The following is a 15,182-nucleotide window of genomic DNA, read 5'->3' on the forward strand; positions in this document are numbered from 1 at the left end:
CACTGCCTTTCTTTGGGACTGGGATGAAAACTGACCTTTTCCAGTCCTCTGGCCGCTGCTGAGTTTTCCAAATTTATGGGCATCTTGAGTGCAGCATTTTAACAGCCAGGCCTCCCTGTTCATCACAAGAGTTTTTTGAATGTTCTTCCTAATGACCCCTGAGTTATAAGTAGTCCAGTCTGTCTGGGGAGATCACTTACATAAAATTGCTTGTCCTGTGTGAGCACCAGGCATTGTTCCAGGATCTTTTTAAAACTTTGTTTTCTTGGCCTCAGGCACTTTCTTCATAAAATACCCTTTTCATTACTCTGCTGAGTACTTGAGGGAGACCCATTCATATCCTAGCATTCTCTCTCTCTCCCACTCTCTCTCATCACTAGACCTTTCTTCGTGTTTCTTTTCATTATTATTAACTTTTCTTCGAATATAGCTGTTTTATGATGTGTAAATTATGATGTGTTAATAGCACAGTGAATTGGCTATACACATACATATATCTCCTTTTTTGTGGATTTCCTTCTCATTTAGGTAACCACAGAGCATACAGTAGTTCCCTATGCCATACAATAGATTCTCATTTGATATTTATTGTATACATAGCATCAATAGTGTATATAGGCAAATCCTAATTTCCCAATTCCCCCAACTCCCCTTTCCACCTTGATGTCCATACCTTTGTTCTCTAGTTCATTTTTGGAAATAAGAATCACTGGATCTTTGTCCTGTGAACTCTAGCTGATTGCTCTCCACCAGCTCTCAGCTTCATCTCCAGAGTCCAGTAGATTGACCTCAAATCTTCCTCTTGGTTCCCAGGCTGGGAACTCACTGAAAGCAGGAAGCTGGACCCATGGCAAGACTCATCTTGTTTGTTGGTCGCCTCTCAAGGCTTGCCATCCTTTGCTGCCTGAATTCCTGTGTCTTAGAAACCAGTATTTCATGGTTTTTGTCTTTTATTCCTTTGGAAGTGGGACAAAGGCTGAGAGTGAGATTTAGGAAGGAGGGTTAATCTGATTTCTGTCACTGCACCTTTGCTAGAAACTGAAGGCATCCCTTTATGTTCTTAGTTTTCCCTAAATAGATGTTCTAATTTATATTCCAGTGTATTTTGCCAACTCAAGGAAAGAGTCTTTTTCTTCATGGTCTTGCCATCACAAGAAATTGTCAGTACTCATGTCTGTTACTCTAACAAAGGAATTTGTGCCCTACTGACTCAACTTAGTGGGAGGTGCATTGAAAAGACGATGTGTACATTACCCAGAGATTGCACATACTCAGCAGCTAAACTTCCAAGCTGATCGGAAAGTATTCTAATAATTATAAGTGTTTATAGTGGTGACCCAGTAATTCACTCCAGAGAAGACCAGCCAGAATGACTCTGGAGAGCTTCTTGCAGAGCAGCTTATGGATTACAGGAGTTTAAAGAAAAAAAAAAAAATACTCACTGGTTCCAGACATTTGTCGTCTTACCTCCCCTTTATGAGTTGTATTTTGGCTTAGGTTGGATATGGGCAGCATTATTTCTACCGTATTTAAAAATTCTCCAGGCAAAGATTATACATTAATTCAACCAATTTGATATCAGTCAAAGAACTTAAAGTTAGGGTTCGCGCAGGGTGTGGGCCCCTGGCTGCCACCACCACCTAAGCCACAAGCTAATGAGGGGTCTCCCTCCGGTACAGGTGCATTTGCAAGCCCGAGGCTGTCTCTGAATGATATCTCAACAGTACGTGGCTACATCTGCAAAAATTATCTCATTTGAGACAAATTGTTGCAAGCTACTTAATACTGAACCGATAATGCATCTTGTGCAAACCTGGATCCTGAGAATTATTGGGTCAACTTCCACTGATTCCTCAGTTGAAGCTCCTGAGGAAACAAGAGCTCTTTGGATTTTCTGTACTCAGTTGAGGATGTCTCTAGGTTGTAGGACATTTCCCTCTGCCCTTCTCTTTCCCTCTTGGAGTGTGTGCCTTTCTGTCTCTCTCTGTCCCTTATACTCTAAGCTACTGTGGATCTTACCCATTTTCCAGGACTGTGGATTAGGAGTCCTTCAATCAGGAAGCACTTTCTAGGTGCTCACCAGGTACCAGGCCCTTCTCCAGGAAAACTGCTATATCAGGAGCAAAGTCAAGGTCCCACTCCTTGGTGCATTCACACCAGGAGGCATCAAAAATATGATTCACACACACGCACACACACACACACACACACAAGAATCACAGCAGGAGAACAACCTGTCATGTTCTTCTCAGGTTCATCTGCCTGCCAGCGCATAAGGACCCCAGCACTGAGTAAAAAAAGAATTACATAGCACATGGGAAAATGGGTGACTTGAGATCTAGAAGGCAGGTAACTAAGAACCAGGAATTTTTTTTTTTTTTTAAATAAAGGAGTACCTCAGATAAGCAACAGGTCCTTACTTAGCTTAGAGAGTCCATGTGTTGTACTCATCTTCAAGTGACATTATGGCTACATTCAGGAACATCTCCTAAGGGTACCCACACATCCTCTTAAGCTGTTAAGCTATAGCCCTTCTATATATAATCTATAAAAATATGGGCAGCATTATTTCTACCGTAATTAGAAATTCTCCAGGCAAAGATTATACATTAATTCAACCAATTTGATATCAGTTAAAGAACTTAAAGTTAGGGTTCACGCAGGGAGTGGGCCCCTGGCTGCCACCACCACCTCGGCCGCTGCTGCTGTCATCGCCTTCATCCCTCGTCCCCGGCCCCCCCCCCCCCCCCCCGCCATGGCCAAGGAGGTCTCTGCGGCACATCCTACACTGAAGATGATTTCTACTGCCCCGTCTGTCAGGAGGTGCTCAAAATGCCCGTGCGGACTGCGGCCTGTCAGCATGTTTTCTGTAGAAAGTTTCCTGACTGCAATGAAAGAAAGTGGAATACATTGTCCCCTCTGTTGTGGAAGTGTGACTAGAAGAGAGGGAGCATGTCCTGAATGGCCTTAGACCTTGAAAATATCATGAGGACATTTTCTGGTAGCTGCAGATGCTGTGCAAAACAGATTAAATTCTATCGCATGAGACATCATTACAAATCTTGTAAGAAGTATCAAGATGAATATGGTGCTTCTTCTATCATTCCAAACTTTCAGGTCTCTCAAGATTCAGTAGGGAACAGTAACAGGAGTGAAATATCTGCATCTGATAACACAGAAACTTACCAAGGGAATACAAGTTCTTCTGGGCAGCCTACCTTTAAGTGTCCTTTGTGTCAAGAATCAAATTTTACCGGACAGAGTTGACAGGATCATTGTAACAGTAACCACCTATTTCAGATAGTTCCTGTGACGTGTCCTATTTGTGTGTCTCTTCCTTGGGGAGATCCTAGCCAGGTTACTAGAAATTTTGTTAGTCATCTAAATCAAAGGCATCAGTTTGATTATGGAGAACTTGCGAATCTTCAGCTAGATGAGGAAACCCCGTATCAAACTGCTGTTGAAGAATCTTCTCTAGTAAACATCTGAAGGCTGTAGACACCTCTGCATCTTTGTACCTGCAAGTGCCATCTTTAAGAAGAAAACTACAGGAAGTCACCATTTCAATAACTTGATGTGTATATTAATAAAAGTAATTCAGTCTATTGTTTTAGATTTTTAATTCAATAATAAAGGTGGGCCATGTAAAATCTTAATTCTTTTGATAAGTTAAAAGATAAATCTTAGGACATTATCTTTATAAACATTAAAAGGATTATATTTCATTAGTGGTGAAAAGAGAATCCCTATTGTACTTATCTTTTTTGCATTACGTGTTCTTGAATTTTTCCTTACTTTTGAAATTTGGTGCAGTTCCTCCCATTGACATTATTGCACACAGGTAACACAGTACCAAATTCTGAATGATGTGATTAATATAAACCTAACAAAACTGAGCCAGTTATTTGAGTTGCAAATGGAGACTTGAAGTGCTAAATGAAACAATCAAAAGAAAACTTTCTAAAATAGAGATTCTAGCTGCAGAATTCAACTATAAGAAAATTGTATTTATATAATATTTAGCATTTTTGAAGACTAGTGAGATTTCTTTAATAATTTTAACTCTTTAAAAAGCAAAAGCTCACTGTATAGATATTTCCTTTTGGCTATTAGAAGGAAATATCAAGAGAAAAATGGATTTCTTTGGTGGACAGTTGGTAATGTCAAATCTTGTTTGTTTGGCTGACTGATTTCTAAGCCTCAAGTACAGTAAGCTGAATTACAGCTCTTTGGCCTCAGAATTTTCAATAACAGAATTGCTGGTTAGCTATGATGAACCTTTTATTACAAACTTGCAGTTGGTGATACTACATTCTCTCTCTATATTTAAATGAGAGGTTTGACTTCATCTCAATTTAGAAACTTGTTCAAAGCTCAAGATGTGTATGTATATATACATGCACTTTTGTATGTGTATATACACATGTAAGCATGCAATTTGTCTGGTTATATGCAGAATTTCTATTAAGATTTTTTAAAGGGACAAGTAATATGCGGTTGATGTGTTTATCTGAGTTGATTAAAATTTTGTATGTTACCAAAATTTTTAAAGTAACAGTCAAATGCTAAGTTGTCTACTTGGCTACTCTGACACCTTAAAAACTGAGTTTATACACCTACACAATTATATGTTTACATGGTGCTCATTTGTTATCTTAAAGATAATGCGGGACTATAGGAGTGAGATGGATCCTACCAGCCACTCTGTTTCACTACATTTCAGTCAAAATTGAGTTCATTCTTAGTATTCATTAAGGAAAGTCATAAAATAACTTGTACTCGAAGGCCCAAATCACAGAATAAAGCTGAAGAGTGGATTAGCTGACATTCCATACTAATATAATTGTTTATGCTTTCTTTAAATTAAGTAACTAAAAGAACATAAAATCTCAGAAGTAGTTTGCTGCTAATATACACATATGTTGTATCAAAAGGTATATTTTGGTTTTGTTAAAACCCTTGTTGACTTTTCTACAGTGAATTTTTTGTAACTTGATTTAATAAAAATGTTAATTTTGAGAAAAAAAGAACTTAAAGTTAATGATAGATCTTAAAATTGCAAGTTGAGCCGAATTGTGGCAGATAAATGTAACTTAGAATCACATATTAGATGATAGCTAAAAACATTTACCCCAAATTAAAAGGGGAATAATTAAGTCACCATGATTTTGAGAATCAAAAAACTTAACCTTGATTTAAAAGATATTATATGGTATACTTAATTTACTGGGACACATAATTTTAAAATTTATAAATAATAATAAATCTGAAAGTTACCATGAGGTAGTTTTTAGACCAAAATTTCAAGCAGTGTGGGGCATACCAAGAGTTATCTCTGGGAGCGTGACAGGACAAATATTTTCTATGTAATTATACATCAATTATTAGAATTCTCTAGAGTGTTAAAAGTATTTGAGGTTCATCCTTATTATCAACTTGAATGTAATTCTTGTTTGCAGCATGGAGAGCACTAATTTATCTAAAGTTAAACCTTTTTTATATTCCTGAGTTACATTTCGGTAAAACAAAGTTAAAGGGAAAAAAAAAAGAAAAAAACCTCACATGGTTGCTAGTCACTGAGATGGAAAGGGTGGTTCAGAACTCCGCTTTGGAGAGAGGCAGAACGACGTATGTGTGGGAAAGCAGGGTGCCTCTGTGCTTGAATTCAGAGTGGACCTGGGACTGGGTCCAGGCCAGAACACAAGACTAAGCATTATTGTCACAGGGCAGCCACCCAACCGAGCGCAGCCACACAGCAGCTCTGGAAAGCTTTTGAGAATATGCCCCTCCCTTCGCAGCATTTCCCATCTGGTTCTCTCAGCCTCCAACCACAGGGAAGGACTCTTCACCCCTGTGTCCTGACAGAACACTTGATGCTCCGTGCAGGGCACAGGGAACCAGGCAAGAGCCAAGGGGGCAGCTGCACTGCCTCGACGGGTTTCTAGCAAAGGAGCGTGGAAGTCCCATGGACAGAGGGGCCTGGTGGGCGAGAGTCCAAGGGGTCGCAAAGAGTTGGACAAGGCTGAGCCAGTGAGCACGAGCAGCAGGCGGTTCCACCACTCAGACGGAGCCAGAGCACACCTGATTGCCCGCCAAAGCAACCCTCAGGAGGCAGAGGGCAGCCGGTGCCGCGGAGGGCGGAGGATGAAAGCCTAGACCGTCCTGGGAACAAACGGCATGAGTGGCCCGCGCTTGAGAAAGAGCTGAATAGAACTGCAACTAGGCAGTCGTTGCGGACTTCCCCTCAAGAGCGGCATTGGTGGTTCAGTGGTAGAATTCTCGCCTCCCACGCGGGAGACCCGGGTTTGATTCCCGGCCAATGCATCGTGGTCTTGCTTGTTTTGGGCTTCTCTGGTGGCTCAGAAGGTAAAGAATCTGTATGAGGAGATACAGGAGACCTGGGCTGGGAAGATCCCCTGGAGAAGGAAATGGCAACCCACTCCAGTATCCTTGCCTGGAGAATCCCATGGACAGAGGAATGCTACAAGGGCTGGCAAAAAGTTCAAAAAGACTGAGCAACCCAGAAGAGAACAGATTTCAGGTTCCCTAAGGGCCAAGAGGGCCCTCTTCTGGACGGTAAAGCTGTTCCCTGGCCTTGGAAGACAGGTCCCAGGGAAGTTAGCTTTGAGAGGGACGCCAAAGGAAAGGAACAATCCTGAGATATCGGCACATTACTACCAAGTGATGTCGTAACTCTTACATAAAGAAAGAATGTGATGGCACCTGGGCACTTAGGTACAGAATATAGGATGTGAGTATTCTTGCAAACTTTTGGTATCTTAGGAAAGCTTTTGCTTTAGGTTTTTAATGAATTTTTGGAACTGAAGCCTCACATTCTCTTTGAATGGAAACTCTGTTAAGTAGGACTCTGGGTTTACCATGCCAGGAGGAAAGAGTGGAGGCCAGAGCTGACCAGCCTAGGTTGTTCATAGCATCTGAGCTCCAAAAGCCAGCGTGAGGTCCAGGACCCTGAGGCGGGGACTCAGCGGCATTTAGAAACTCTGTGCAGAAATGTTCTGCATTGGACCTTTAAGCAAAATACAGTTCCGATGTGGGCAGGAAGAGAGAGACTTGTGTGAGTGCAGACGCTGGAAGAAAGAAGGTTTTCCCTGACCGGGAATCGAACCCGGGCCGCGGCGGTGAAAGCGCCGAATCCTAGCCACTAGACCACCAGGGAGCTGTAGACAAAAATGGCTTATTTAGCTTCAGGTGAAAGGTGAGTGCAAGATGACCCTTCAGAAAGTCAGAAAGCTGGAAAGGAAATGTCGCAGCGGCCCAGGGCTATGTGCGAGGCTCCCAGCCCTGCCCTCGCAGCTCATCGGCCTTCGCCTCTCCTGTCCTGGGCGTCGCTTTTGCTCCGGGGCAAGGACACAAAGTAGCGGGCTGGGTCCCTCCTGCTCTCGCTCTAGCGCGGCGTGCTGCCGAGCCCAGGTCTTGCTCTATGCGTGAACCTCGGTTTTCTTTGGAGTCAGGCTCGGTGATGAGTGGCGGGTGATGAGCGGATCCGTCCACCTCCAGATCTCTGCCCTGGCTTCGGGGCCTCTCGGAGAGCTGAATAAACTTCCAGGTGGTCACCAACTCTGCCTACAGCTGCGTCCCCTGCCTCACCCCGGGCCTTTCGCGCCTGTCGGTTTTGCCAATGAAAACGCACATCTTGGGAAAAAGAGAACGAGGAGCTCCGTTTCCGCCGGGTTTCAAACAGGGGACCTTTCGCGTGTGAGGCGAACGTGATAACCACTACACTACGGAAACGGGACATTTTCCACTTCTGAACACTGTATCCAAGAAATCCCGAGGTCCCGCCACCGCTTTCCACACCACCGACTCTTAACTCTGAGAGAGGGACCTTGACGCCCCTAGCTCTCTCAGGCACGGAGACGGCGGCCCCCGAGGGCCCTGCTTTAGGGTTCCTCCTCTCCCCTGAAGTGAGGACCCTCGCGCCCCCACAGGCTGCCTTCGGGGTCCCGCACCCAACGCAGAATCCTCAGACCCTCAGCTGCGCAGCCTGAGTTCAGGGGTCGCCCCCGCCGACTCCCCAGCTCCCGGAAGCCGCAGGAGGCGGGGACTGGGGGCGCTCGAGGCCCAGGAGACCCCGCAGCCCAGCGGTGTGGACGCCGCCCCTCCCGCGCTGCGGACCCGCGCCTCGGTGGCCCTTTCCACGGCGCCGGCGGTCAGCGCTCCGGGCTCTCAGGAATGACCGAGGCTCCCAGTCCACCGGGGAGCCGCCCTCCCCGCTGCCCCTTTGCACCTGACTCCTGCGCTCTTTCTCCGCAAGCCGTTTCGCCGCAGCACTTCTCCGGTGTCCTCCTGGCAAAAAGGAGTCTCTTTGGTGTTGTCTGAAATATCACCGCACCGTCCCTGGGTGGGCTCGAACCACCAACCTTTCGGTTAACAGCCGAACGCGCTAACCGATTGCGCCACAGAGACAGCAGTACGCGATGCTTTTGGACTCCCTTTGGAGTAGACACTCATTCCCGGGTTAAACACTCTGGCCCCCAGAGAAACGATGCCGTTTCCCTGCCCACTACCCGCTACAGATGCCAGCGCCCCCAGAGAATCCGGGATCCAGGGCTCGAACCTTCCGGGCCTGAACCGAAATAGATCCAAGAACAGTTGAACACCGGGTTGGCTCTCATGATGGCCCTGCCCGTTTCGTCGCCTACACCCGATGAATGAGAGTTGGCCCCCCCTGGCAAAGGCCTCCGGGTCTGTGCTTTGGTTTCCTGTGTCCACCAGGCGGTCCACCAGAGTGGGCTACCCTGGGAGCTCAGACTGCAAGAATCCGTCTACAATGCAGGACACCCTGGCTCAATCCCTGATTTTGGAAGATCCCCTGGAGAAGGGAATGGCCACTCACTCCAGTATTCTTACCTGGAGAATCTTTGGACAGTGGAGTCTGGCGGGCTACAGTCCCTAGGGACACAAAGAGTTGAATGCCACTGAGCGCCATTGACTTCCCTGTGAGTGAGTATAGCTGGTTTGTCTGAGCATTTTCTTTAAATGGCTAGTTTTACTCACATTGTAAATTTAGCAAATAGACACTTGTAAGAATAACTTACCCCTCTCCAAATCAGAAGTATATGAAGAATAAAAGAAGCGTTCTCCTGCCTCCACTCCCACTCCACCGCTGACACGCTTTATATGTTACACGTAAGAGGTGGGGGCGGCTTAGGAGTGTAATCAGCCCTATGAGGAAACTGAGGGACCCAGGAAACCCCGCTTCCTGCCCTGACATCCGTCTGCCCCCTCTGGGCTATGATCGGAAAAGGGTGAAGGCAAAGAAAAGGAAAATAACATTCTTATTTGCAGAAATTTTACCTCAAGATGGGACACTCTGGTCACCTAGGCAGACTATGTGGTTGGTGATGGAGAGCTAAGGGGGTCCTCCCTGGCACAAAACCCAAAGTGGATTTCACCTCATTTTCTGAGGTGACAGTGAGCTGCATCGATCAAAGGAGAGGAGCAGAGAGAAAGCAAGAGGGATGAGCACCTGCGGGAGTCAACCGTATTGGAGTCTCCTCAGGGCCTTAGAAGAACTGCCCTGAGCTTATGGGTGGGACGTCTGGAGGCTAAAGAAGCGGATACGGTTCTCTGCCGGCGGAGGCCAGATGGTTCCAGAAGGGGTTCCATGGTGTAATGGTGACCTCTCTGGACTCTGAATCCAGCGATCCGAGTTCAAATCTCGGTGGGTCCCTTCTGTCTAATTAAAAGAACACTTTTTACTCCCCTAATGGGATCTGCCTTTCGGCTCCCGGGACCCGCAGCGGCGTGGTTCTCACGGACACGGCGGACAGATGTGGGACCGAGCCGGGGCGTCCTCGCTGGACGCGGGCGGCTCTGCCCATCCCTGCCCACCAGATCCCGGCCCCTCCAACGTCCGCCCAGGGGCGCAGCGACCCCGCCAGTGCCGCCCCCTCGTCGGGTCCCCTGGGTGTCTGGCGTAAAAGGCAGAGGCTGAGCCCACGGAGTCCCGCCCCGCGAGGGGGCTTCGCACCGCAAGGCTTCGCACCGTCGACTCTGTGAGTAAATGGTTGCGGGCATGACCTGCGATGTCACATATTCACGTATAAGATGATACCTAAAAACATTTACCCCCACGTTGAAAGGGGAATATAAGTAACTATGATTTCTATAAATAAAAGACTTAATCTTCGTTGAAAAAATATTATATGGTGTATTCAATTTTCTGTGAAACAGAATTTTGAATTTTATATATGGAAATATGTTTTGGAATTAGAGTTTGCTTAAGAGAAACAAAGCACTACAGGAAATTTAGGCAGTTCACTTTCATTAGGATTTTGAATAGAAAATAAATCCAAGACTTCTACAATCTACAGTAGTATGGCACCAATATTTTCCACATTTTTAGAAAATCTGAAAGTCAACATGAAGTAGTTTTTAGACCAAAATTATTAAAGCTGTGTAAGGCATACCAGGAGTCATCTCTGAGAGTATGACAGGACAAACATTTTCTATACAATTATACATCAATTATTAGAATTATCTAGAGTGTTAAAAGCATTCAAGATTCATCCTTACTATCAATTTGAAATTTTTTCTTGTCCATAGCATGGAGAGCACTAATTTATCCAAAGCTAAAGGTTTTTTATATTCCTGAGTTACATTTCAGCAGAACAGAAAGTTCAAGGAAAAAAAAACCCAACCCACATGGGTTCTAGCAAAGGTGGTTCACTCCCCCACTTTGGAGAGAGGGAGAGTGGAATATGTGTGGTAAAGCAGGATGCCTCTGTGCTTGAGTTCAGACTGGACCTGGGACTGGGTCAAGGCCAGAAGAACACAAGACTAAGCATTATTATCCTGGGCCTTAGACCCAGCTGACAGCACCCGCACAACAGTCCTGGAAAGCTCTTGAGGGTATTCCCCCTTCCCTGGACGTGTTTCCCATCTGGTTCTGTATTCCACCAGTCACAGGGAAGCATTCTTCACCTCTGTGTCCTGACAGACACTTTATCATCCCTGCAGGACACAGGGAGCCAGGTGAGAGTGAAGGGGAGAGCTGCACTCACCCGATGGGTTTCTAGCAAAGTAGCGGGGAAATCCCATAGAAAGAGGAGCCTGACTGGCTACAGTTCATGGGGTCGAAAAGAGTCAGATATGACTGAGCCAGTGGGGATGAGGACGAGGGGTTCCTGGTGAAACCAGGTGCTTTGATCAGATGGATCAAAGCACCACTGACTGTCCACCTAAGCAACCTGCAAGAGGCCAGACGGCAGCCGGTGCTGCGGAGGGCAGAGGATGAAAGCCTAGAGTATCCTACAAGCACAGGGCATGACAGGCCTGCACCTGGAAAGAGCTAAATAAAACACTATCTAGGTTATTCTTTTAAAAAGCCTCTCAGTAGGGGCGTTGGTGGCTCAGTGGTAGAATTCTCGCCTATCACCCGGGAGACCTGGTTTGATTCCTGGTCAATGCATTGTGGTCGTGTTTGTTTTGGGCTTCCCTGGTGGCTCAGATGGTAAAGAATCTGCCTGACATACAGGAGACCTGCCTGATATGACATACAGGAGACCTGCCTGATATGACAGGCAACCTTTATCATTCACATTCCTCCCCTCTCCCTTCTGATCTCCTTTGTTTGGCTGCACCCATTGGATTCCACGGGCAAGAAGACCTGGAAATGCTGGTTGCCAAGGTCAGCCACAAGCACACGGATCAGGGGCGAAAGGTAGACAGGGAGCCAGGAACCAGGGATGGCAGAGAGTGTTTAACCCAAATGAAATGAGCCCAACACTCAGGGGGCCTCCTATTAGTCCTCGTGCCACTACTTACCTTCCTTTTGACCTTGGGTCAAGTCCAATTTGCTAGGCAAATTTTACAAGTGTCATAGGAAAGAAATAATAAGTACTTCATAAAGCTATTGTGTAGATTAAATGAGATAATCAAATAACACAGCTGGCACAGAAGGTGGCCAATATTAAGTATGTTTTGGTAGGAAACAACCAAAGATAAGCTGGTACTTCCGTCTGTTTAACATTTGAATACATTTTTAAATATTTCAATAAATTTTGTCTTTATGAATGTAACATCCATTCACAAAATAAATGTATATTAGAGAATAGAAAATTTTAAATGGAATTTATAAAACATATGCCCACAAAAGGGACTTGCTTATAGTAGCTTTGTTCATAATAGTCCCCAAATTGAAAACCATTCAAATGTCCATCACCAAGTGAATAGATATAATTGTGACATATTCACTCAAAGGAATACTACTCCTGAATAAAATGAAACAAATTCCTGATACATGACAACAATACGGATTAAAACATCACCCTGAGTGTTGAGAAGAGTACATATTCTGGGGAGCCACCTATGGGGATTACTAGATGAGCCAAACTAATCCCTAGTGAAAAGAACTAGATCATTGAGTACTTGGGACAGGGAGTGTTAGGGGGGGTTGACTGCAAAGGGGCACAAGAGGCTATTTTGGAATACTGGAGATGCTCCTGAACAGGGTAGTGGTTCCATGGGTACATCGACTTGTCAAAAGTCATTGAACTCGAAATAGATAGATTGTATTATTTTAAAATTAATTCTTAAGATATTTGATTTTTTTAAAAAATAATAAGAAAAATCATTCCAGATTTTAGTAACTTAATTCAATCACACTCTTTATTTTTATTAGCATAGAGGGTTCTTTTAGAAATGTATGTCTCTTAAGGTCAACAATTTGATTGAAAGTTCAACAGTTTCTTCATTTTTGTGTTTTTTTCATTCAATTTATACACTAGTAAATTGAAATACTTTAAAGTTGGAATAGATTCTATAAAAGCTCAATCACATAAAAGCATATATGTGTGTATATATATATATATATATATATATATATATATATATATATTCTCCTCTCAGTTGATATTCCTAAATGACTCCATTATCATTTACCTACATTAACAGAAGTTACTTTTGAATTTAAAGTGTTTCAAAATTTTACCTATTTGTATTTTCTGCATCATTTCAATTTTTTAAAATAACATATAGAGTGTAGGAGCTTCTCAAGTGATACTAATGGTAAAGAACGCACCTGCCAATGCAAGAGACACAAGAGATGTGGGGTCTATCCCTGGTTCAGGAAGATTCCCTGGAGGAGGGTATGGCCACCCACTCCATATTCTTACCTGGAATCCTCTCATGGTCACAGGAGCCTGGCGGGCTACAGTCCATGGGTCCCAAAGAGTCAGACAGGACTGAAATGACTTAGCATGAACCCATGCACTTTTGCTACAACTTAGAATAATGTAAAAGTAGATTTGAAGGAAAATGTGCAAAGATGTTAACAGCAGTTCATTCTAGGAGGTGGGGCTACAGATGACTGCTTATTTTCTTCTTTAGATGTATTTAACATTTTTAAATTTTAAAAAATGAATGACCTGGAAGTGAGAGAACAGAAGCACTATGAAAGAGGTATTGGAAAGGTGAGAGGAAAGCACAAAAGGGAGGAAAAACCTAGTTCTTGCAGAAGGTGTGTTTAAGTTGGGGATTCAAGGGGAGCAGCTCTTGGAATAAGAAAGGTGTTTGGGAGACAAGTGGGTCATGAGGATACTGCAGTTTTATTCATGTCACATGACTCCTCCTTGGTGTTTTGTGAAAGAAATATATAGGCTTAAATTTCTTGCCAAACATTTTTACCATTTGTGTTCCTCTTTGACCAGCACCATATCCTGTGGAGCCAGGCAGGCTCCGGTTCAAATTGCTGCTCTCAGATCCCACTCACTGCTTGAGTGACTAGATAAGTTATTTAACCTTCCATGCCTCAGATTTCTCATATGTGAAATGAGGATGATGATATGATAGAAGCCGGTTGAAAGGATAAAGTGAGTTCATCCATTTAAAACTCGTAGACAGTGCCTTAGCACATGGCACTTTGCATGTCACCATTGAGTGTAAGCTCTTGCATTTTGGCGCTACACTGCATAAAGTCTGGGTGTGGCTTTCTTTTAAGTTACAGATATCTTTCAGTGGCAGTGGATCTTTCAAGAGAGAGTGAAGGAATCCCGTCTGACCAGCAGTAACCTCCTGGGCTAGTGGAATCTGCCAGTTTACTAGTTCATCTGACCAGCTCATCAAAAGGGGAACAGTAGTCCAATTCCTTGCTTCAGAAATCCCCCAGTTAAAAAAAAATGAAGGTTTTACAGTGAAAAACATTCCTATACATGACATAAGACCCAGAATTTTACATAACAGATATATATATATGTATATATATTTATGACTACATAGAAACATAAAACTAATATACAAGCAATGGACCTTACTATATGTATATCTGTGTATATACACCACACACACACACACACACACACACACAGACAAGGACGTACATGCAGGTAGTCTCTGATCCTCAGAGAGGATCTCTGGAGGAAAGCAGGTTGACTGAGAATCCTAGAATGCATCAGAGTAGGCTCATCATCATCACCCTGTAAACTCCTTTTACCTATGAAATTTCCTCCACTGTTTATAGGACTCTCTATTTAACCTTTTCCATATATGTTCCCAATTAATTTGATTCTATCCTTTTCCTCCGTTTTCCCTCCATTTTTCCTCCATTGTATCATAGAAAAAGCAAGAGAATTACAGAAAGTTATCTATTTCTGCTTCATTGACTCCACTAAAGCCTTTCACTGTGTGGATCACAACAAAATATGGAAAATTCTTCAAGAGATTGGAAAAACAGACCACCTTACCTGCCTGCTGAGAAACCTGTCTGCAGGTCAAGGAGAGATCAAATCAGTCAGTCCTAAAGGAAATCAACCCTGAATATTCACTGGAAGGAATGATGCTGAAGCTGAAGCTCCCAACATCACTCCACGCGGCAGGCCTCTACTGTGTGTTTAAAATATGAATCTGAAAGTCTGGGGGAAAAGTGAAGTTGTTTCCGCCCGGTTTCGAACCGGGGACCTTTCGCGTGTTAGGCGAACGTGATAACCACTACACTACGGAAACTGCGCGACCACTTGTCCTTAGCGACATATTCAAGAGCTGCATGCTTGAACACACCTGACCGTCAAATTTTCAAAGGAAGCGGACTCTGGAAACACAGGCAATTAGTCAAGTAAGGATCTGCCGGTCTTGAAAAGCCCTGATGAAGGGTTCCTCGCCTCTCCGCCTCTCCCGGAGCGAGGTCCCTGTGTGCCAGCTTTGCGCCCAAGCGCAGAGGTCGC

General features: G+C 44.2%; 4 non-coding genes and 1 pseudogene across 4 annotated transcripts; 2 read left to right on the top strand and 3 right to left on the bottom strand.

Moving 5' to 3' along the window:
• The first annotated feature begins 2,755 nt into the window (after positions 1-2,755).
• Positions 2,756-3,521, top strand: LOC133040162 (E3 ubiquitin-protein ligase RNF138-like; annotated as a pseudogene).
• Positions 3,522-6,253: 2,732 nt separating this feature from the next.
• Positions 6,254-6,324, top strand: TRNAG-CCC (transfer RNA glycine (anticodon CCC)). The gene has a single exon. It is a non-coding gene; the product is annotated as a tRNA-Gly (tRNA).
• A 781-nt stretch (positions 6,325-7,105) lies between these two features.
• TRNAE-UUC (transfer RNA glutamic acid (anticodon UUC)) lies at positions 7,106-7,177 on the bottom strand. Its single transcript has one exon. It is a non-coding gene; the product is annotated as a tRNA-Glu (tRNA).
• Positions 7,178-8,353: 1,176 nt separating this feature from the next.
• Positions 8,354-8,427, bottom strand: TRNAN-GUU (transfer RNA asparagine (anticodon GUU)). Its single transcript has one exon. It is a non-coding gene; the product is annotated as a tRNA-Asn (tRNA).
• A 6,464-nt stretch (positions 8,428-14,891) lies between these two features.
• Positions 14,892-14,964, bottom strand: TRNAV-AAC (transfer RNA valine (anticodon AAC)). Its single transcript has one exon. It is a non-coding gene; the product is annotated as a tRNA-Val (tRNA).
• Positions 14,965-15,182: the final 218 nt, after the last annotated feature.

The sequence above is a fragment of the Dama dama genome, chromosome 20 (assembly GCF_033118175.1).
Source record: "Dama dama isolate Ldn47 chromosome 20, ASM3311817v1, whole genome shotgun sequence".
Classification (NCBI taxonomy): Eukaryota; Metazoa; Chordata; class Mammalia; order Artiodactyla; family Cervidae; genus Dama; species Dama dama.